Genomic DNA, 23,704 nt, shown 5'->3' with positions numbered 1-23,704 from the left:
TAATCAATAGCACCACAACCAAATCTGTTCCTACCCCAGTGTCTCCATCTCACTCTTTAACAGCATTATTCACCAGGCTGATTGGTTCAAAATCTTGGAAGTATCCTTGACTATGATGCTTTTTTCTATTTTTAAGTTTATCAGCAACCAAATATCCAACCACTTTTTATCACCAACATGTGATAGCCATCTCTCATTTCCACCTGAATTACTATAGGTGTTTCTAAACTGGTATCTGTATTTTGATTATTTTCCTTCTTCCGCATTCCAGAGATTATTCTGTATACTGTGACTAGAGTGTCCTTTTCAATCAGATCACATCACTTCCTTACTGAAAGCATCACATATGGCTTTAAACACAGTTGAAATAACAGCTAAAATATTACTGTTATTTTCCAGGCCCTCCATCATCTGTGCCCATCTAGCTCTTATACTACTTTCTTTTAATTTATTGTGCAACAGCCCTGTGCCTTTCTGTCTTTTTTTTTTTGAACTAAGCCTTTCCATCTCAGGGCATTGGCAATTAACTATTATTCTGTGTGCTTCAAGTATTTCTTCTTACTTCATTCTTGGTCCCAGGACAGTTATGTTCTCTGAGAGGCCTTGGTTGCCATCATTCCATCTCCTTACCCTTCTCTTTGTAGTACTTAACACTATGAGAAAGGATAAAATTTTTGTACTCCTTTATTGTGTTGTAGGTCACTACTATTTCTGCTGTATTTCCAGATCTAGCATGGTGCCTGCCACATCGTAGACACTTCAGAGTTACTGAATGACTGAACAAATGTATTGCTTGATTTGATTAATGTTTTATGAACAAATTAGTGAATGAGAAAATTTTAATGTTGGTTTGTGATTTATATTCTGATTTTCACCCTTGTTAAGTTTTTATTATCATGTTAAAATATGCATTACATTAAATTTAATATTTTAAACATTTAAAAGTATACAGTTAAGTGAGATTAAGTACTTTGTACTTAAACAATAACTCTCCATCCTCTCCTTCCCCAGCTTCTGGTAATCACTATTCTTTTAAAAAACATATATAGATTGATTCTAGAGAGAGAGGTGGGGGGCTAGAGAGAGAGAAGTATTGATGTGAGAGAAACATTGACTGGTTACCTCCCATAAAGGCCCAGTCTAGGGACTGAACCTGCAACTTAGGCATGTTCCCTGACTGGGAATTGAACCCCTGACCCTTAGATTTATGGTCTATGCTCCAACCAGCTAGGCCACACTGGCCAGGTCTCAATTTCTGTTCTACTTTCTGTCTTATGAATTTTACTATTTGAGGTACCTCATATAAGTACCTCATATCACATTATAAGAATCATATTGTATTTGTCCTCTTGTGACTGGCTATTTTAGTTTGTTCAGGCCGCTATAACTAAATATCACAGACTTTGTGGCTTATAAGCAACAGACCTTTATTTCTTACAGTTATGGAGGCTTGGAAGTCCAAGATCAAGGTGTTGACAAATTTGGTGTGTGAGTAGAGCCTGTTTTTTGGTTCATAGATGGCCCTCTTTTTGCTATAACATCACATGGTGGAAGGGCAAGAAGTTCTCTGGGATGTGTTTTATAAACGCACAAATCCCATTCAGGAGGGCTCTGCCTTTATGACCTAATCATCCCCAAAGGCCCTGACTTCAGATATCATCCCATTGGGGATTAGATTTCAACATAAGAATCACAGGGCACAGGATACAAACATTGTCTATAGCACATACTTATTTCACTTAGCATAGTGTCTTTAAGATTCATCCATGCTGCTGTAAATGTTTTCAAGTGGCATTTTTTTTTTCATCAGGTACATAGCAGTTAATTATATCTATGCCTTCCGCCTGTCATCTGTGTGCCTCAAAAATTTTTATATGCATAATTAACTGAGCATCACAGCATCCCTGTGAAGTACATAATTATGGTATGGCAAACTAAAGTACTAAGGTACATAATGAATATGTGCCAAAATTCTGAAGGAGGACCAGGGTTATATAGTCCCTTGTTGAAAGTATTAAACTGGATTTCTTCTTTATGATAAAGTCATTCTAAGAAAAAAAAAAAAGAGCAGTAATAATATTTAATATTCTTAAATATTCATAGCAAAGTTCTTTTAATAGAAAAAAGTAAAATATGTTATCTGAAACCTAGTATTTATTATTAGTGATGGCAACTTTAGTTATTGGATCTAACTAAATATTGTTAAATTACTTAATTGCCTCACCGGTCTTCATAGCCATAGTCTGAATTGGATCTTTGAAAATTTGGATTGGAATAATTTCATTTGTCTTGTAGCTATGGTACATGAAACCTTTATGAAATTATGAGCTTACGTTTGTCTTGATTGCTGGCTTGTTCAAATGAGATGGTCTTTTCTAAAGGCACTGTCATAAGTGGCAAATTATTGATGGATGTGGCATTTGTTGACAGGACTAAGATGGACTCTAATTTTGATAAAAGTTAAAATTTTGTCAAAATTTATATTCGGATATGTTTTAACTTAGTTAATAGTAATTCCTAAAAGCTTTACTTCTCTGTGTTCCTGCAATTTGAGTTGAATTTCTTAAAGAACTTCTAGTTGGAGAAAGAAAAGTACAGCTAATACATATGATTTTTCTCAAATGCAAATCTTTATTTTATTACTTCATCCAAAAGCTTAGTTCATTTTTGGATATTGTGTATATATTAACCTCAAGAATGTTTCAACACGTGTTGATTGTGCTACCACCTTCTTCCTCTACTGGATGCCTATTTATGGTTCCAAAGCAGAAACCAATGAACTCAGTGAGCAAGGATATTGAGAAGTACTAATTCCTTTTGAAAGAATAGGGTAATAAATTTTGGGAAAAGACACAGCTCATAGAGACAAATTATTTAAAAAATTTACCAAGTCAGCCCTGACCAGTGTGGCTCAGTTGTTTGGGTGTTGTCCTACAAAGTGAAAGGTTGCTGGTTCAATTCCAGGTCAGGGCACATGCCTAGGTTGCGTCATGGTCAGGGTACGTGCCAGAGACCACTGATCTCTGTCTCTTTCTCACATTGATGTTTCTCTTCTTTTCTTTCTCCCTCCTTTCCCTTCTGTCTGAAAATAAATAAATAAAATCTTTTAAAAAATGTACCAAGTCTAATAGCCAGTTGTGCTTTGTTTGAATGTTTTTTATTATCAACAGAATAGGAAATTACAGTCTGAACTCTAGCTAAACTTCATGTTAGATGGCTTATGTTAGTTGTCTAAAATTTTTGTGAATTTATCTATGGGAATTCTCTTCTAGAGAAGTTTCAGTCTCACAGAGCAATAAGGACAAGTGGTGCAAATAAAGAATATGATGCATGTTAGGGGATGACAGCAGTGAGGATAGTGAAATTATTGATACATTTTTGTAGATTATGGAAATTAAATTTATTTTATATGAAATGTGAAGTCATTGACAATACAAGCAGTGCTTTTTAAATGCCATCTGTTTATATAAGGTTTTACTTCAAGTAGTAGTACTGCGGCCAGTGAGTTGTTTCATTGGAGAGAGTATTATTGTGGAGAGGGTGACAAAAAAGTTTGGATTCTGATAAATCATCTCTTAAAGGTTTTAAAAGATTGTACATGCTTTTTGTTTATGCTTTTTGGTTTTTTTTTTTTGCGTTTAGTTTTGTTTAGTACTTAAGACAAGCACTCTTAGGGGCCTCACTTTGTTTTAGTTTGTGATATGACAAATCAGGTGATTTAAAATGAGAAATTGTCATTTACTTTATTTCTAGACTTCTGTTCATAGGCTTGTAAGTAGAGTCATCACTTTCTAACTTACTGAGTATTGGTACTTACTGAGTACTGGTGTAGATAATGGGCTCCTGATTATTAATTCTAACAGCAGGTATTGCATTAATCAACAGCAGGTAGTATTGAATTACGGGTCCACTTAACCTCCTAGAAAGCCTAGTGATGTCTCCAAAGCCAAATAGTGCCAGTGTATAGAACCTTGGCATTGACCTTGCTTTTGTTGGTCAAAAAAAAAAAAAAAAAAAATCAGAAGAAAAAATGATGGCTCTGAGTTGGTGAATCTTTAAAACTCTTGGTTCCAGCTCTGTAAGTATAAGCACATTATTTCAGAAGTCAGTCAGTTATCAATTTTTAAAGGTAAGAGGCTCTGTCTAGCCTGTTTTTAAATTTTCAGTGTATTTTAGCATGTATTAATGTGGCAGAAATCATTGCAACTATTGCCTTCACAGCCTCTGTGAACATTAAGGGAAGAAGCACATCTGTATTTTACCACATACCCTACTTAGATTTACAGTTGAAACTGAGTATGATGCACCAAAAATAATGCTTGGAATTGGAACCCATATCTACTCAAGCCTCCTATTTTCCTTTCTTTTCCTACCTTGGATACCTTCCTCCATGAAATCAGAAAACAACTTTTAACCTGGATATCAACATAGTCAGTGTCTGTCACTGTAAGGCTTTGTTGCATGTAGATTAAGTATCTAAATTGATCGGTGTCTTTTTTTTTTTTCTTTTTTTAAAGATTTTATTATTTATTTATTTATTTTTAGAGGGAGGGGAAAGGAGGGAGAAAGAGAGAGAGAAAAACATTAATGTGTGGTTGCCTCTGGTGCACCCTCAACTGGGGGCCTGGCCCGCAACCCAAGCATGTGTCCTGACTGGGAATCGAACTGGCGACCATTTAGTTCATAGGCCAGCGTTCAGTCCTTAGAGCCACACCAGCGAGGACTGACTGGTGTCTTTCTAATGTGACAAAACTACTTAACAAAACTATTAATCTTATATAATGTCTTCTTTCATATATACTATGTTATGTATTTAGTTAAAACTTCCTATTAAAGCTTTCTTCCTTACAACATAATCAGAAAATTGATTGCAAAGAGGTTACTAAGGATCAGGATGGTTAAAACTGTTAATAAAATAAAATATTTTTCCTATGTTCTGTGGAGATTTTAGTCTTAAAGAGTACATGAGTTAATTGAAGTAAATCATTTCTACCCAGCTGAACAAAGTAAAACAAATTGAAATTTTAAAATATCAGGCAAAATTGATGCAACCTAAAGACGTTTAAAACTCAGTTCTCCAAAACCAAGGACTACTGGTATTTTCCCTTATAAGTACTATGATACATTAAGAATTCTATAATATAAACAGTTTTTTTTCACCAAACATAAATGTGACAGTTTTGTGAAGGTAGTATAATTCCCCTCCAAATTTGCAGCAGTTTTCCTGAAATAAACACATCCTACCCAACACAATTGAGGGTTTTTGTTCCATTTCTAATAGGTAAAGAAGATAGTATTTCAGATATTTAGTAGGATCATTTATAATTCAATCCTTTTATGGTTTCAGGAATGCCTAGTTGTGCTAATATGGTGCCAGTTGCTACATATGACTATTTAAATATGTTAAAATAAGTAAAATTAATTAATATTTAAAAGTCACCTCTTTAGTCACACTGAGTATTACAAGTGCTCAGTTGCCACATTTGGCTATGGGCTAGGTATTAGACAGCACAGATACTGAACATTTATTTCTATCATTGCAGAAAGTTTCACTGTACAGCACTGGATAGAATATTTCATTAGTGGTAGATTACATTTTCAGCAGTTTCCCCAGAATATAATTTCCTATTATTTACAAGTGTGCTCAGTGCCTCCCCAAAAAGTATTGCTTATCAAAGCCTGTGCTTTTTTGCTTTTTTTCCTACTGAATTTCCCTAAGTAATAATAATTTTAAAATCGTGGTCAGGATTGGAAACAACTAGATGATGGTAGAAGCATATTTAGGTTTTTATAAAGCCTAAAAAGTATATGCCAAATTCTGTGTAGTTTTGGTACTTTAAAAAGAAAATGATAGACACTGACTTTTCCTTGTACAACCCAAGTTTGCAACACTGAAACACCTATAAGTAGCATATGATTTATGAGATTATTTTTCGTATGTAAATTTAAGAAATACTTTATTTTATAACCACACCTTGAAAAGAGCATAGAACACAGAGAAAACATTAAACTGATATAGAAATGAATAATTATGTATTTTAGTGACTTATTTTAAATGAATGGTATAGAGTTAATCAGCATATCTTTCTGTGCTCAGATTGAGTGATGTGAGAAAGAGCAAGTAAATTTATTTTTTTAAATCTTTTCCATAAGCCAGATAGGGATAAATATCCTTACTTTCTATATATTCAACACGGGAGGAGACAGATACCGTGTCACTCCCGAGTTGGACTGCACAGCCATTCTCGGCGGTGCAGATAGACTCTTAAGAAGCTACACTATCGTCTCTCGAGACGGACGGCTGCCGACGATATATACTGAAACTTATGTAATGTTGTCAAGTGAAGATTAAGATCTGTATGCTAAAATTGATTACATAAGGAGAGGTTTTTTCTATTTTCTGGCAGAGGAGGAAGAAACATAAAGAGAGTTACATGCTAATTACTGGAAAAATACTCATAATTGTGTATTGTGACTTAAGAGGCTTTCCCCCACAGTTTAACATTGTAGGTATTTTCTGTGACTACAGAGTTAAAATTTTCTCTTTGCATATTTAATAAAATAGTACCTTGTAGAGAAATAGCACATAACCAACATATTAGTTGAACTATGTTTTCATAAAATGTAGTATCACATTTTATTTGTGTAATTGGAATATATTTCCTAATTTCTAGATGATTTTTAAGAATTACCTTTCCATGTCAAAGCCACTTAAGATTTTTATGGGAAGCTTTAAGATTTGTCTGCTTTTAACTTCTAGTGTCATTTTAATTTCATGTACTTTTTTCTCCTGCATTTTCAAGTACCCAGTAAATCATCTGCAAAAATTGCTACCATATTGAAGTAATGCTTTTACCAATTTTTATGCTATAAACTTAAGGGCTTTCAATAAAGTATATTTTTTAACTGTTGATTGTTTTCATTATCTTGTGTTTTTCCCCCAAAATAAAATATGAAATGGAACATTTACTTTTATCTGTTTATTCAGTTGCAGAAGTTGTTTTATTGTTAACAAATGTTTGAATGTAACAATTTTAAAAACAATACCTATTTAAATTACAGAATTTTAGAGAAAATATAATTGCTTCTTTCACAAAACATTTTGTATTAACACTTTACCACTACAGACTGTTTTTTGTGTTAAGAGCATAATGCTAGGAAGTAGTTCCTTGAAGGTGCGTCTTTGGATGTAGAGAGTAATGTGTTTTATCTATGCCTTCTCATCTGATTTGATACAGTGGGGGCATGGGTAGTGAGAATACGTTTCCAGTTTTATCTTCTCTGACCCCTCTGTGTGTCATGTAAGGCTAACACATTGTCCTCCAAACAAAATGTTCTTCTTTTACCTTCAGTCTGTATATTTTCAATTTCTCTATTTATTTGGCTTAAAAAACACCATGCACACTTCTTTTGCTTCCCATGAGCCTTATTTATAAATAACCTCCAATTTCTGCTGGGTATTTTTTTCCCTCTATATTTATCCTCTATATTTATTCCCTTGGTGAACTCATCTATACTCTTAGCCTGAATTGTACTTTTTTATATGACTGATAAACAAATCTTGGACTATTCTACATGGCAATTTCCACCTGTTGTTGGGAAACATCTTTTTGAGTAGCCTATGGTTACACTGAGCTCACTTACTCTCCAGAGTAGAAGTCACTCCACTCCATCGCTGAAGGTTCATTAATAGTGTGCCTGGTGAGTGAGAACCTTTGCAGTAACCTTTCATTCTCTCCTATCCTTCTTCCTATACTTAATTTAACAAAAAGTTCTCCATTTTCCTCCATTTAAGGTGTGTCTTGGGTTTCCCATTCCCTTTGCATTTCCCCATCTCAATCTCCAGATCCTCATTATCTTACATCTGTAATTTGCCCAGTTTCACACCACTCCGGCCTTGCTTTATTTTTTAAAGCTTCCTAAACTTTTCCTGCACTGACTTTTTAAATTGTATAAGTTGCCATGGCATATTTTCCTTAATAATAGCTGTAAGAATTTTTCCTTATACTTCCCTGTGGGCATAGTGTTAGATGCAGTAAGAAATCACTTATTTTTCACTTATTCATTCAGCAGCTCTTTACTGGGTAGTTATTGGTTTCCACGTACTATTCTAGTGCCCCAACTATCTTCTCTCATGGACCTTGCAGATAAAAATATTCTCTAGTGGTATAGGAAGGCTTCTTAGAGGAGGTGGCATTTGTTTTGAGATTTGAATGGAGTGAGACTGTTCTCTATAAAGATATGGGGAACAGTTGCTCCAGGCTGAGAGAATAGCAGGCATCAGGCTCTGAAGAGGAAAATGCTTGGTATATTTGGGGAATATCAAAAAGGCCATTGTGACTGCAACATAGTAGAAAGAGTGCCATGAGATGTATTCAGGAGACCAGATGAGAGAGGGCACAATAGGCTATGGTAAGTATTGTAGATTTTATCCTCAGCAGTGAGTAAGCTATTGAACAGTTTTGGGTTAGAGAGTGATATGACCTGATATACAGTATTTGTCACAGAGTTAGGAATAGAAGAAGGGGATCCCTGGCTGGTATGGCTTAGTTGGTTGGAGCATCCGCGCATGAACTGAAAGGCCACTGGTTCGATTCCCAGTCAGGGCATATACCTGGGTTATGGGTTCTGTTCCCAGTTAGGGTGCGTGTAAAAGGCAGTTAACTGATCCATGTTTCTCTCCCTCTCTCCCTCTCTTCCCCTCTCTAAGCATGTTCTTCGGTGAGTGGAAAATAAAGAATAGAAAGGAGACTAGAATGGTAATATAGGAGAGGAGTATCTTGAATTAGCAAGGTAACAAGCAGTAAAAAGTTTCTGAGTTCAGGACAGAGTGAGGAAAGCTCATTGGCAGGATGGATTGGATGGAAGGTATACGATCTAAAAAAAGAAACCAAGGAAAACTCAGTTCTGTGTGCTTGAACAGGTCATGCATGTATCCATCCTCTCTATCACCATTCCCTGAGTAAAAAGGAATTCCTCTTACGTGCTTACTTGAAGGATTGTATGAGGATCTGATGAAATAACACATGACAGCCCGTTGTGAATTCTAAAACATTGTAATATTGTGTTACTTTTTAACACTGAACAGTTTAAGGCTTACCTTAAATCATGCCTTGTTAATTAAGAAATTTCTAAAAGCTTAGATTTTAGACAGATAAGAACTCTGCATCGTATATAGCTTGGGAAATACTTTCTCTTAAATTATATTTTATTAATTATGCTATTACAGTTATCCCAATTTTCCCCTTTTGCTGCCCACCACCCAGCCCCCCCCAACCCCGCCACTCCCTCAGTAAATCTCCACACCATTGTCCATGTCCAAGGGTAATGCATATGTGTTCTTTTACTATTCTATTTCCTAACTGTACTTACATCCCCATGACTATTCTGTAACTACCAATTTGTACTTCTTAATCCTTTCACCTTTTTTACCCATTCCCCTGATCCCCCTCTCATCTGGCAACCATCAAAATGTTCTCTGTATCTATGATTCTTTTTTTGTTCTGCTCGTTTATTTTGCTTTTTAGATTCAGTTGAAAGATATGTATTTGTTGCCATTTTATTGTTCATATTTTTCTTCTTTTTCAAGGAGACCCTTAATTTTTCATATAATACTGGTTTGGTGGTGATGTATGCCTTTACCTTTAGCTTTTTCTAGTCTGGGAAGCTCTTTACTCTGTCCTTCAATGCTAAATGATAGCTTTGCTAGGTAGAGTTATCTTGGTTGTAGGTCCAGGAAATACTTTAACCCTACCTTTCCTTGAGTTTATAGTATATAGTTTCTTCCCAATTGTATTTTCAATTTTTAGTAGTTTTGCCATTATTCATAAGGATTACCAGGAGGCAGTTTTTCTTATTAATTGGTAATAATTAGATCACCTTCTCATAATAAGCTGAGCTGCTAATTTAATAATAGAGGTAAAGGTATAAATAATACCTGTCTTTTGTTTGTAATACATTTAAGACGCTGTAATTCTTTTCTTGTAAATATTGGAAAACAAAACTCAAATGTCCTGTCATTTACTTACTGTTATGTTAACGTGGGTGTTGCTGATTATAAACAAAATATAATTTACCATGCTATAATAAATAATGACATAAATAAACATCAAGTATTTAATGTTTATTTGTATTGTGCTAATTGTACTTTGCTTGATTACTTTATATTAGTTTAAGTGTGACTTATGGCATAAAGAAAGGAAAATTCTAAACACATTTTAGTTTATGAAATTACTTAAGTATGATTCAGCTGAATTCTATTTCTGTTTTCCTTTTGCAGATTTCTCAACAGTGATGTCACAAGATTGACCACGTTGATCACAGTAAGACCAAAATGATAATTAAGCTTTAAAGGATGTTTTGTTTTCTCTGAAAATGAGAATTGAGTTAGAAACTATTTATATTTTTAAATTATGATTACTTTTGCAATAGCCAGTTGAATGTTTATATTTTCAGTAAATCACATCTCACGCTTCTAATTACTAATTATTTTAAAAATATTCCTTTAAATACATTTAAAATGAAAATTACTTTAATTTATAACTGAAATTATATTAACATATTTTAGCATGAATCATAATCTGAACATCATCTTTTCTTAGTTTTCATTTTTACTAAACATTTATGGTGATTACACATTAGAAAAAAGTATAAAAATAAGATTACTTGATAACTGTAATCACTTTTTAAGGCTATACTGAAAACAGCCTTGAAAGAATTCTTTGGCTTCTTACTTGAAATTTTTATTGTCTAAGCTGGGCAGCTTAGTTGTTTGGAACATTATCCTGATACACCAATGTTGTGGGTTTGATCCCTAGTCAGGGCACATACAAGAATCAACCAATGAATGCGTGGATAAATGGAATAACAAATTGACATTTCTCTGTCTCTCTCTGTCTCTCTGTCTCTCTCTCGTCCTTAAAATCAATAATTTAAAAATATTTAAAACTTTTATTAATATTTAAATAATTTATAAACAGCCTTCCAAGTATGGAGAGTTGTTGAAAAAGCAACTGATACTTTCCTCTTTAATTTTGAAGTGTTAATTTCTACTGTGTATAAGGAAATGTTTTGAAGAAAAACTTTAAGACTTTGATCCTCTGTATTATAAAATTCTAACTAGTAAATTCTCAGTTACAGTAATGATAGTTTATAGCATTTTTGAAAAATTCTTTAAAAAATCAGACTAATTATGAGTAAGTTATTTACTCAATAAATCCGCTTTAATCCTGTTTTAGTTGTTTATTAACTATAGAAGCAGTAATTATTAGAAATGTAAATTTATATATAGATAATCTTTGTATTTATGTCTTAACATTGTTTGGAAAACCTATTTATTTGTCAAGTCTAACATTTTTTAGAGACCAGAGAGAAATTTTATTGTCTTTTTTTTTTTTTTTTTAATAATCAGGATATATAGGGTGACAGTGGAAGAATGAAAGTTTTCATAACAGGCTAAAACTGAATGTGGAGGTGCAATGATTAAAAGGTAGAATGACTATTATGATCCAGGAATGTCTTGATTTAACATCTTGACTACTCATAAACTAAGAACTGTTTGAGGAATTATAAGCTTGAAATTTTTGTGACCTGAAATTGTTCATTACTTTATTATTTCAACAGATTATAATGAGATGCCTACTATGTTTGAAAGGTGTGATTTTATCCATTTTTGTAAAGAAGATTTTATTTACTTATCTTGAGAGAAAGGGGAAAGAAGGGAGAAAGGGAGAAATAGAAATATTGATGTGTAAGAGAAACATCAATCAGTTGTCTCTTGCATGGCCCCCAATGGGGGACCTGGCCTGCAACCCAGGCATGTTCCCTGATCATTAATCAAACTGGTGACCTTTCACTTCATGGGCTGATGCCCAACCAACTGAGCCACAGCAGTCAGGGCTATGATTTTACCCTTTTAAAACCCAGTCATGGTTATATTAATTTTGTTAACTCTACTTGTGACCTGTTGATTTCCAGTGAACATATGAATTCAGTGTTCAACAGTAACCATTGGAACAAACATATCTGATATGTTTTTATGATTTCTTCCACCTCTCAATTTCTGTCCTCTAAGGAAAAATTAACAGTGAAACCTAATTATGTGCCAGATTGTTTCCAAGTATGACTTTATCTTAGAATTATCGATATTAAGTAACTGCTCCAAGTTGATATAATTAGTAACTTGGATTCAAATTCATGCTTCTCTAAAGACAGAGATGTTTCTACTGTAATGTACTCAGAGAATATGAAATTAATTTCCGTCCAAATGACCTTAGTATGTATACTTAGAAATAAAGGTGCATAATGCTCAATACATATTTGCTAGCTGACTGAATGACAGAAGCAAGGTTATGTGAGGAGGGAATTCTAGTATCAGCCAGTGTGTACCCTGAAGTGATTTCCTGAATTCATTCTTCAAACAGTTCATGTAATGCCAATCTCTCTTTTATTTAATTATCTTTATTTTTATATACCTCTTTATAATATTGATGCTCAGTGAGGGAAGAGACATATATGCTGTCAAATGGGAAGTTACTTGTTCTGAATGATTCTGCCTGACAAAATATTCCCTAGATAGGAAGTGCGAGCATTCATTTAATCAGTGAATATATTATGTGTTGCACATTCTGTCAGTCACTTATTTATCCATTCATCCATTCAGCAAATGTATACGGAGCACTGACTTATATGCTTCCACTGTCTAGCTATTGGGGATACTATGGTCAATAAGACAGTTTCTTAATTATGTTTTCTACTAGGAGAGCAGAAGTAAAGAAGTCAATAAAATATTTTCAAATATTGATAAGAGTTTCAAAGGAGGGGAAAAATGTGGTCGCGTATATGGAAGGGACAGGGTAGAATTGACAGCAATCTACAGATAAAAGTTGGAGAAGGCCTCTTTGAGGAGGCAACCCTATGTTGAGAAATGAATTACTGGAAGGAACCAGCCATGTGAGGATCTGAAGATCTGTGCCATTGAGTCTGGAACAGTGTGAGTTGGGGGAATAGAGGTAGGCAGATGTCATCGAAAGTGGTTAGAATTTCTTTCTAATGTCAAAAGGAGTCACTGGAAGTTTTGATTGTTAGTTGATTTCAATTCTCTCTGTTCCATGTTTAATTTGAAAATGTTCCACATTCAACTTTTCTTCTATCGGAAGATGTTAAAGAGGAAGCCATGTCTAGAAATTGGTGGCATTAAAACATTTTAAATAAGTTATTTATGCTTTGTGTGAATTTATATTTTTGGAGGCATTCTACTTTCTTGTTCTGAAACTTTATGCCCTTGCTATCAGAATTATGAAGGGTCCATCATCTTAAAGGGAAATGGATATGCATTATTTCTTGATTTAAGAAACATTACATAATGCCTTTTGAATTATTTAGGAAATTTATAAAGATGGAGAATATACTGTTCCTTTTCTTTAGGAGCTCACAGTCTAGTGGTGAAACAGACACACAGAACAGTCATCATAGATGTTGTGGATGCCACAACACAGGCGTTTGTACAGTATTTTGTGAATATAGGGCTTTGTTCCTTAGGGACAGAAAGGCCTCATCAAAAATAGCATATTCTACCATTATTTTCTCTCTTGCTTTTTAAACATAGAGACTAGGTATCACTATTTGAACAGGGATGCTTATGTTGCAAAATATCTTCATAAAGAATATGATTTTCAGCTATATAACAAAATATATACATGGTATCTGCCTTAGTATACATGAGAAAGTCGAATTTCTCTTCTAAGTGGAGGATGAGAAAGCATAATGGTGCTCTTTGTTACTGCTGCCCTTTCCCTCTTCTGTTTTTTCTCACCCTTTATTCTCCACTTTTGTAAGTGTGCATGAGTGGGGAAGAATATAAAATTTTTTAAGTTTTGAAGGAAGGCTTAATGCAAATTTTGGCAGTTTTTTGAAGGGGAGCTGTCATTATAAAAAGGAAATTGATATATTAGCTGGTGATAGCTTCTTCTGATGGCCCTAAATTGGGAGCTTAGATCTTTCTACCACTCCAAATTTCAGGTAGATATATAATGTTTCTACCTTATATGCAGGTGGCTCTCACTAATAATACATACCAAAATAATATAAAATTAATGTCAATACAACTTCAATAGGCAACATGACCATAATGAACATTATGTGCTTTGCATGTCTTGTTGGACAAAAATCAGAGGAAAGGTTCCTAGAAAATAGATTCTATGAAATGTAGGCAGATGCCTGGAGAGAAAGAACAAACTTAGAAACAAATGCAGAGTGCCCTTGTGCCTAGGATATGACATGAAGAGAAAGGAAACCAGAACAATGTGATTTAAGTATGCTGAGAATATTGAAGGTATTGAAGGAGAAGGGGTTATTTCCTCCGTAGCAGTTAATTTAATTATTGAATCAAAAGACAATGCAGTATTGTATAGAGTGAGTATAAAAAAGAAAAGTAGCAGTAATAGCAGCAGAATCTCAAGTAAGGATAGCAAAGATTTTTTTAAAAGGCTTTATATAATAAAAAATGACCTTAAAGTTAATTATACAAGAGTATTTACCCAAGTCCAGTATCTTCCTGTAGAAGATGGTTTTTAACATAGAAAAAAACTGTATGAGTCTAAGGACTAAGACAATAGGTTTCTGGGTAAGGTGCTAGCTTGAACATATATACTTACTTCATCTAACTGCTAAGGCACCACTAATTTGATAGAAAACACATTTTTTTAAAAAAAGCATAAGCAAAGAAATAAGCCGGAAGTTGGAGAGCAGACAGATGAATAGTAACTGATTTTGCATATTAACAGAACTGAATAATCAGCTGACAACAAGGAAAGCCAAAAAGAAACACAGACTTTTAGTGAAACTTTGAAACTATCAAAGGTTCAGAAAGTATCAGATCCAGGTTTCTCTGAAAGGGGCAGCAGCAGTGGAGGGGGAGAATTATAGGTACAGCTAAAGCTCTAAATAAATAGACTGTATGGAAATAGAAAATGTTTATTGAACATTCAATAAACATAAAAAGTCTGTTTAACGCTTGTATTCTTTAGGTCTTCTTTACTTAACACGATTGGGTGCCTCTTTCGTCTAGTACAAAACTGGAGGTTTATTTATCCTCTGGAGTGTATAAAACTGAGGATTTCTGGACTTGGCTAAATGAAACACCTTTGTTGGCAGGGGTATCTTAGGAAAAAATGGATTGAGTGAAAGCTTACTATGTACTGAATATTGTGAGCCTCCAGTAATCTTTGCTCACTTGGCTTCTACAGAAATGAACTGAAGATAAAAATGTCATCAAAGTTCTCCACTGAAATGGTTTAGCCAGATCACCCTACAATGAAATTTATACTTGACAAGTCCCACACAGGTTCACAAAATTTTAAATTAGGTTTTACAAGTTCCACTATGTGATATAAATGAATGTGTAAGGGTCATCAGACATTTGAGGAAATTCTGTGCTAGAAATGACTGATACCTCGACATTGGATTTTAAGATACCATTGAGGACATCTCATGGAAAACAGGTAAAAAGAAATAGAAAATAGGAGAGAGATGATTATAGGAACAAACCAGAGAGGTACAACACCTGAATAATAGAGATAATATTAAATAGAAATTGGGGAGGGGCTTGGGGAGATGGTAGGCTAAAGGGGAGAGAAGAAGAGGGAAGGGGGGGAATCAGGGAGAGAAGAAAAAATTGGGATCTTTAGCAACTAATTTAAAAAATATTCCTCATACAAAAACAAAACTTTTGCATTTTTAATGTTCTTATCCCAGAGTAATTTTTCCCTTTTCCCATTAGAAAAGAACTTGATCAAGTTATATTTTTTAAAATAACTTTTATTTTTATTGAGGTGAAACTCGTGACATAACATTAACCATTTAAAAGTGAGCAATGTAGCACATTCACTATACTGTGGAATCACTATATCTAGTTCCAAAACATTTTCACCACCCCAAAAGGAAACAGTTACTCTCCATTTCTCTTTCCCAACCTCCCATATGAAACTAGCAATCTTCATTCTGTCTCTTAAGATTTACCTATCTTGAAGATTTAATAATGGTGGAATAATGCATGTATGATCTTTGTGACTGGCTTCATTCATTTGATTTAGAGGTTTCCCTACGTCGTAGCATGTGTCAGTATTTCATACTTATTTATATCTGAATAATATTCTATTTTACATATATAGCACAATTTGTTTATCCATTTATTTTTTGATGGACATTTGGTTTATTTCCACTTTTTGACCATTGTGAATTGTGCTGTATGAACATGCATATAAATGTACTTAAGTACCTGTTTTCAGATGTTTTGGGATATCTAGGAGTGGAATTGCTGGATTTAGGTGTTAATTTTTTTTTTCTTTTTAAATTTATTTAGGTATATTTTATTGATTATATTGTTACAGTATTCCCAATTGTTTCCCCTTTGCTCCCCTCTACCCAGTACCCCCTTCCCTCTAGCAATCCCACCCCACTTAGTTTGTGTCCATAGGTCATGCATATAAGTTCTTCGACTTCACCCTTTCGTATATTATTATTAACTTCCCCCTGTCTATTTTGTACCAACCAAGTATGCTTCTTAGTCCCTGCACCTTTTCCCCATTTCTTCCTCTTCCCCCTTCTAGCTGATAACCCTCCAAATGATTCTCATACCTAGGATTCTGTTCCTATTCTGGTTTGCTTAGTTGGATTTTGTTTTTATTTTTTAGATTCAATTGTTGATAGTTGTGAGTTTCTTGTCATTTTAATGTTCATAGTTTGATCTTCTTTTTCTTAAGTAAGTCCCCTTAGCATTTCATATGATAATAGCTTGGTGATGATGAACACCTTTAGCTTTACCTCCTCTGGGAAGCACTTTATCTGCCCTTCCATTCTGAATGATATCTTTGTTGGATAGAGTAATCTTGGTTGTAGGTCCTTGCTTTTCATCGCCTTGAATACTTCTTGCCAGTCCCTTCTTGCCTGCAAAGTTTCTTTTGAGAAATCAGCTGATTGTCGTATAGGCACCCCTTTGTACGTAACTCTCTGCTTTTCTCTTGCTGCTTTTAAGATTCTCTCTTTATGTTGAACCTTTGGCATTTTAATTATGGTGTGTCTTGGTGTGGTCCTCTTTGGGTCTAGCTTGTTTGAGACTCTCTGTGCTTCCTGGACTTGTATGTCTATTTCCTTTGCCAAACTTGGGAAGTTTTCCTTCATTATTTTTTCACATAAGCTTTCAATTTTTAGCTCTTCCTCTTCTCATTTTGGCACCCCTATGATTAGGATGTTGGCACGTTGAAAGTTGTCCCAGAGGTTCCTAAACCTCTCTTCATTTTTCTCAGTTCTCGTTTCCTCATTCTGTGTTGGTTGACTGTTTTTTTCTTTCTTATGTTCCAAATTGTTGATTTGAACCCCGGCTTCCTTCCCTTCACCATTGGTTTTGTGTAGATTTTCCTTTGTTTCCTTTAGTATAGCCTTCGCTTCTTCCCTTACGCATTTGCTGTACTTAAGCATATCTGTGAAGCCTGTAAGCATCTTTAAACTTTTAAACTTTTCATATGTTAGGTTGGCAATCTCCTCGTCTTTTAGGTTGGCTGTCTCATCACTTAGTCCTCCCACTGGAACCTTGATCCATTCCCTCTTTTGGGCCTTACTTCTCTGCCTCCTCATCTTGACAGGCTAATGTGTTTGTTTGCCTCTGTGTCTTAGGTAGAGCTGTCGCACCTCTCTGGGTGAGTATCTCTTATATCTTTGTTTGTTGGACTTCCATGCAGCTCGGTTTTCTGGAACTTCTAGTTGTCTCTAGTTTTGAGGTAGTTATATTCCTTCTTAGTTGTGGAAGGAGATGCAGTGTGTCTGTCTAGGCCTGCGTCTTGGCCTGAAGTCCCTAGGTGTCAATTTTATGTTTGACTGTTAGAGACAACATGCAATCGTTTTTCCTTAATAGCTGAACCATTTTGCATGCCTATCGGCAATGTACAAGGTTTCCAGTTTCTCCATATCTTTTCCAGTATTTATTTTTTTAATATTATAGCTGTACTAGTGGGTGTGAAGTGGTACCTCATTTGGATGGTTATTGGCTATTTGTATATCTTCTTTGGAGCAATGTTTGTTCAGATTCTTTGCCCATTTTTAAAATGTGGGTTGTGTTTGTATTGTTGAATTGTAAGAGTTTTTTAAATATATTCTGGAACCTAGACCTTATAAGACGTATGATTTGCAAATATTTTTATCCCATTCTATAGATAATTTTTTTTTTTTTTATTTAAGAGAGAGAGAGGAAGAGAGGGAGCAAAGCATTGATGTGAGAGAGCAACATTGATTAGTTGCCTTTCATATGTGCCTGACAGGGACCAAACCCACAGCCTAGGCACATGCCCTTACCAGGAATCAAAGCAGTGATTTTTCGCTTTGTGGGATGATTCTCAACCAATTGAGCCACATTGGTCATGGCTGTAGGTTACTTTCTTAATAAAGGTCTTCAGTGCTCCCAAAATTGTAATTATTTGAAATCTAATTTATCTGTTTTTTCCTTTGTTGCTTGTGCTTTTAGTTTCATATCTAAGAATCAATTGCTAAATACAAGATCATGAATATATATCACTATATTTCTAAGAGCTTTATGATTTTTAAAATATTTATGTCATTGATATATTTTGAATTAATTTTTATAGTGTGTGAGGTAGAATCCAATTTCATTCACTCTTTTGCATCTAGATATTGTTTTCCAGCATAATTTTTGAAGAGACCCCTTGCCCCCCATTGAATGGTCTTGGCACACTTGTGAAATTCAGTTGGCCACAGATGTATGGGGTTAACTTCTATACGATCAATTTAGTCAGTTGGCCCACACACCAGTGCCACATTTTTTTGATTGCTGTGTTTTGAAATTGGGATGTATAAGTCCTCCAACTGTGTTTTTCATTTTCAGTATTATTATAAATGGAATTGTCAATTTATTTTTTGTATTGTTTACTCTTAATGTAGAGAAACAGCTGATTTTGTGTGTGTTGATCTTGTACTACCAACTTAACAAATACACTGGTTTAGTTTTATAATTTTTGTTTTAATTCAGAAAATAGATAATTGAATCCAATTTTGTTTTTCATATAAAGAAAGAATTGTCATTACAATTTCTCTTCTTTATTTTGGTTTTCAAAATAATAGAGAGTTCTTGATGTGCTATAAAAACTTTGGTCAGATGAATACAACTGAAGGATTTAGTGAAGATCTTCTTGAGCTAAATTTGCTGAATTATTATCTTATAGATTCATTTGCTTTCATTTCCCTATCAATTCAATTCATGCTTTTATTCTCTCACAGATTAAAATGTAAAAAAGCAACAAAACCATCATGGTAACTATGTCTGGTTCCATTGTATGACATAGGCATTATGTATCATGAGCAATCTCATCCAGTTGTCACTCACTATCACACATAATGTGTATTTAAGGTTCTCAGCCTATTCTGTATGCTTACTGAGAAATGTTATTTATTACTTAAAATCAATATTTAAACATGTTATTATCTCAATAATACAAGTACTTTGAAGCAATTCATGAAAATTAGGTTATTTCAACTTATTGTATTCAGTTATAAGCTGAAAGAGAACTGTTTTGTTCACATGTCTGTTCATAGTGTTGGAATTTAAGTCCTCAGTCTTGTTTCCAACACTATCTTTTGGGTTGAGTAGGTTTTTAATGTGTATGTGTAGTTGCTTGCTCATGTGTTCAGCAAATCTGTGTATATACAATTGTATACATACTGTGAATCAGTTATAGTTTATTAATTGTCCTTTCTAAAGCCCCTTTAAAGAAGGATTAGTATATGAGGACTTGAGGACCAAAACAATTATCAAATAACTATAACAGCAATAACTCATTTATACTTTTGCCACACAGAAATGGTCAGCATTGGCTAAAGAATCCACTGGACAATTCCAGTAACTCCAGATCATTTCTTAATTTGGATTTCACTTAGAGAAATGAAAAAAGAATCGATTTTATTTTAAATGGTAATTATGAGAAGAGAATAGCCCAGTTATCTCTACAGCTCCTTAGTGCCCCATGGACAATGACTGAAGAGACAAATCATGCAGAAAACAATCTACAAAAACAAAAACAGAAAATATTCATATTTTAAAGCGAGCAGGGTTCATTCTTATCTGAATTTGTACTTGCATTTCATAGGTAATACTAATTACTTCTAATCCATTTTCTTGGTTTTATTTGAAGTAACATAAAGTGATCATTTTTACATACCGAATATTGAAATTAGGCAAAATAAAGTTTATTATTAGTTATCTCACTCTTCAAATAAAATAAAGGTATATTTTAATAAGTCATCTTAGAAATCAAAGTCGGTGAGTGCATAAAAATATGTTTTTCAAAGAATAAAAATTTACCACACTGTAATATGTGCAGTACCTGACAATTTAATTTTATCTTTGAGCATAATTTTAATACTAAGTACTAAGAAATTAAGACTAATAAACCCTAATATGCTGTTTTAATTATTTATTATAAGTATACTTAATGGAAGAAATAAGACAATTTACTAGAAGTTAACTTTCCATTTTATATGTAACAAATTTCCTGGAAAAAATTAAAGTTATTACTTAATTTCAAAATAATTTTTGGAAAACAAGTTATTACAGAATATGACTTAAATTCTAATTTAATGTTTAGACAATTTCGTTTTATTTCTTTGACACATCCTTCTAGAAACACACTTTATAAATTCTCCATGTATTTTGAATCATGACATTGGAATAAAAATGAGTTTTTCTTTTTTTAAATCATGAGTAATCATGTGCAAAAATTACTGTGAAATATACACAAAATTTTAATTTGATTATAGCCTCACTGGTTAAAGGAAACACTCTACAAATATTTTCATCTTTAACTTTATAACTAAAGTTCATATTTATTGTGTTTTTCAGTTACACGTTTGGATTCATCTCCTCTTTCATATTTTTATTTTTTATTTTTTTAAGTATATTTTATTGATTATGCTGTTACAGTTGTCCCAGATTTTTTCCCTCTGCCCCCCTCTGCCCAGTATCCTGCCTCCCCTCCAGCAGTCTTCCTCCATAGTTCATGTCCATGGGTTGTATATGTAAGTTCTTTGGCTTCTCCATTTCCTGTACTATTTTTAACATCCCTCTGTCTGTTTTGCTTCTACCAATTATGCTTTTGATCCCTGAACCATTTCCCCCTTTCTCACCTTTCCTGCTCCCAACTGATAACCTTTCAAATAATCTCCATATCTATGATTCTATCCCTGTTCTGGTTGTTTGCTTAGTTTTGTTTTGTTTTGTTTTAATTTTTTAGATTCAGTAGCTGATAGTTGTGAGTTTGTTGTCATTTTAATGCTCATAGTTTTGATCTTCTTTTTCTTAAGTAAGTCCCTTTAACCTCTCATGTAACATTGGCTTGGTGTTGATGAGCTCCTTCAACTTGTCTGGGAAGCATTTTATTTGCCCTTCCATTCTAAATGGTAGCTTTGCTGGGTAGCGTAATCTTGGTTGTAGGTCCTTGGTTCCCATCACTTTGAATACTTCTTGCCAGTCCCTTCTTGCCTACAAAGTTTCTTTTGAGAAATCACCTGACAGTTTTATAGGAACTCATTTGTAGGTAACTCTCTAACTCTTCTTTTCTCTTGCTGCTTTTAAGATTCTCTGTCTTTAACTTTGGCATTTTAATTATGATATGACTTGGTGTGATCCTCTTTGGATCCACCTTGTTTGGGACTCTGTGCTTCCTGAACTTTCATGTCTATTTCCTTCGCCAAATTAGGGAAGTTTCTTTTCATTATTTTTTCACATAAGTTTTCAATTTCTTACTCTTTCTCTTCTCCTTCTGGCACCCCTATGATTTGAATGTTGGTATGTTTAAAGTTATCCCAGAGGTTCCTAACCCTCTCCTTGTTTTTTTCAATTCTTGTTTCTTCTTTCTGTTCTGAGTGAATATTTATTTCTTTTATTCCAAATTGTTGATTTCCATCACAGCTTCCTTCCCATCACTATTGGTTTCCTGTACATTATTCTTTATTTTACTTTGTATAACTTTCATTTTTCCCCTTTATTTTGTGGCCATACTCAATCATTTCTCTGAGCATCCTGATCACCAGTGTTTTGAACTCTGCATCTGATAGGTTGGCTATCTCTGTTTCATTTAGTTCTTTTTCTGGGGTTTTGTTCTATTCTTTTCATTTGGGCCATATATCTTTGCCTCATCATTTTGGTAGCCTCCCTGTGTTTCTTTCTGGTATTAGGTAGAGCTGCTTTGACTCTGTGTATTGGTAGTGTGGCCTAATTCAGTAGATGTCCTGTAGGGTCCAGTGGCACAGCGTCCCCTATCACCCAAGCTGGGTACTTGAGGTGCACCCTTTGTGTGGGATGAGTATGTCCTTCTCTTGTAGTTGAGCCTTGGTTGCTGTTGGCAGATCAATGGGAAGGATTTACCCAGGCCAGTCAGCTGCAAGAACTGGCTATGACCACTGACCACCAACTTCCACACTCTGTGGAGGATCAGCTGTGTAGGGACAGGGTGGTGGTGCTCCAACGTGGTCTGTAGCTTTTCACTGGGTGTGTTGGCCCTGGGGTTTCCTGGGTGGGGGAGGCCAAGGTCAGCTCTCACCTGTGTTTTGCTCAAGGCTACCCTGCCTGAGCTGTAAAGCAATCCGAAATGGCTGGTTCTTGTGCTCGGCTTATAGATTCCCAAGCAAAGCCAAGTTGTGAATCTAAATCGTATACTGGGTTCTTGAGTTCACTGAAGCCAGATTTGCTTATTTGATAGGATATAGGAAGTTGTGAAGCAGGAGCCAAGACCAGCCATTCATATGGAAAAGCAGCTGGGGTGGGCCTGTAAATTGGGTGGGGCAGAGTTGAGTCAAACAGTGTCAGGCTTCTTTCTGAAATTGCTGCTTTTGCTTTTAGCTTTTTTGTTAGTTGTGTTTTAGTTTGTACCTGTAAAGTGAAAATAATCATTCTTATTTAGGATGAAGTATTTTGTTTCTCAATTTTTCACATATACAAAGATATGTTAACTCTTCAACCAGTCAGGAATAAGTCTATTCAGAATATTACCTGCATCTATCTACGACTTCAAGTTTGCTCACAAATTAAGATGCTGTGTTATATATAACACAAAAGGAATGTAAAATCATATTAAGTCTAGTGCTCATTTTAGAAAACCAAACATTAGAGTAACTGACAGTATGTTGCACAGCCAGTTTATGGCAGACTGCAGCATCAGTGTCTACTTCGTAATCCAGTGTTCTGTTTCTGAAAATTAGGTGACTTTATTTCTTTTTAATGTATTCTATTATTAATGTTGTTTTAGAAAGAAGATCATATTTAAGGCCTATTTCTGTTAATAGTATAATTATTTTCTACATAAAAATATGAACCTGTGAACCATGGTATCATTTTGGATTACTCTTCTTCCACTGGCTCTAGATAATAAAAATTTAAAAGGGCCTGTGACCTAGCTTCAGTGTCTTTTACATCCTTTGTTTCCTTTCATTCCTACCAGCACCCTATTTAAATCATTGTTAGATCACTATACTAGTTTACTTAATAGTTTCTATGTCTTAAGTTTCTCATCTCCTTTTCTTGCTCATTGTGGGTAACATTGCCATATTAACATATTTGAAGTCATGATTTCTTTTTCCACACCTTTTCCTACTTTTGCATATATATTCAAATGTGTACATCTTTCAAAAACTATTAAATCTCATT

At 34.3% G+C, this 23,704-nt stretch overlaps 1 protein-coding gene across 1 annotated transcript in view; it reads left to right on the top strand.

The window, feature by feature from the left end:
• Positions 1-23,704, top strand: part of LOC150022090 (WD repeat, SAM and U-box domain-containing protein 1) — a 429,825-nt gene that overhangs the window by 142,619 nt on the left and 263,502 nt on the right. Inside the window, exon 4 of the mRNA XM_090280155.1 lies at positions 10,280-10,322. The gene's annotated coding sequence lies outside the window, so the exon portion shown is untranslated. The remainder of the gene's footprint in view (positions 1-10,279; positions 10,323-23,704) is intronic.

This window comes from Furipterus horrens, unplaced genomic scaffold (assembly GCF_987537825.1).
Source record: "Furipterus horrens unplaced genomic scaffold, mFurHor1.1.pri manual_scaffold_1, whole genome shotgun sequence".
Lineage (NCBI taxonomy): Eukaryota > Metazoa > Chordata > Mammalia > Chiroptera > Furipteridae > Furipterus > Furipterus horrens.
Note: the sequence above shows the minus strand (reverse complement) of the source record. Positions and strands in the feature narration are given on the sequence as shown.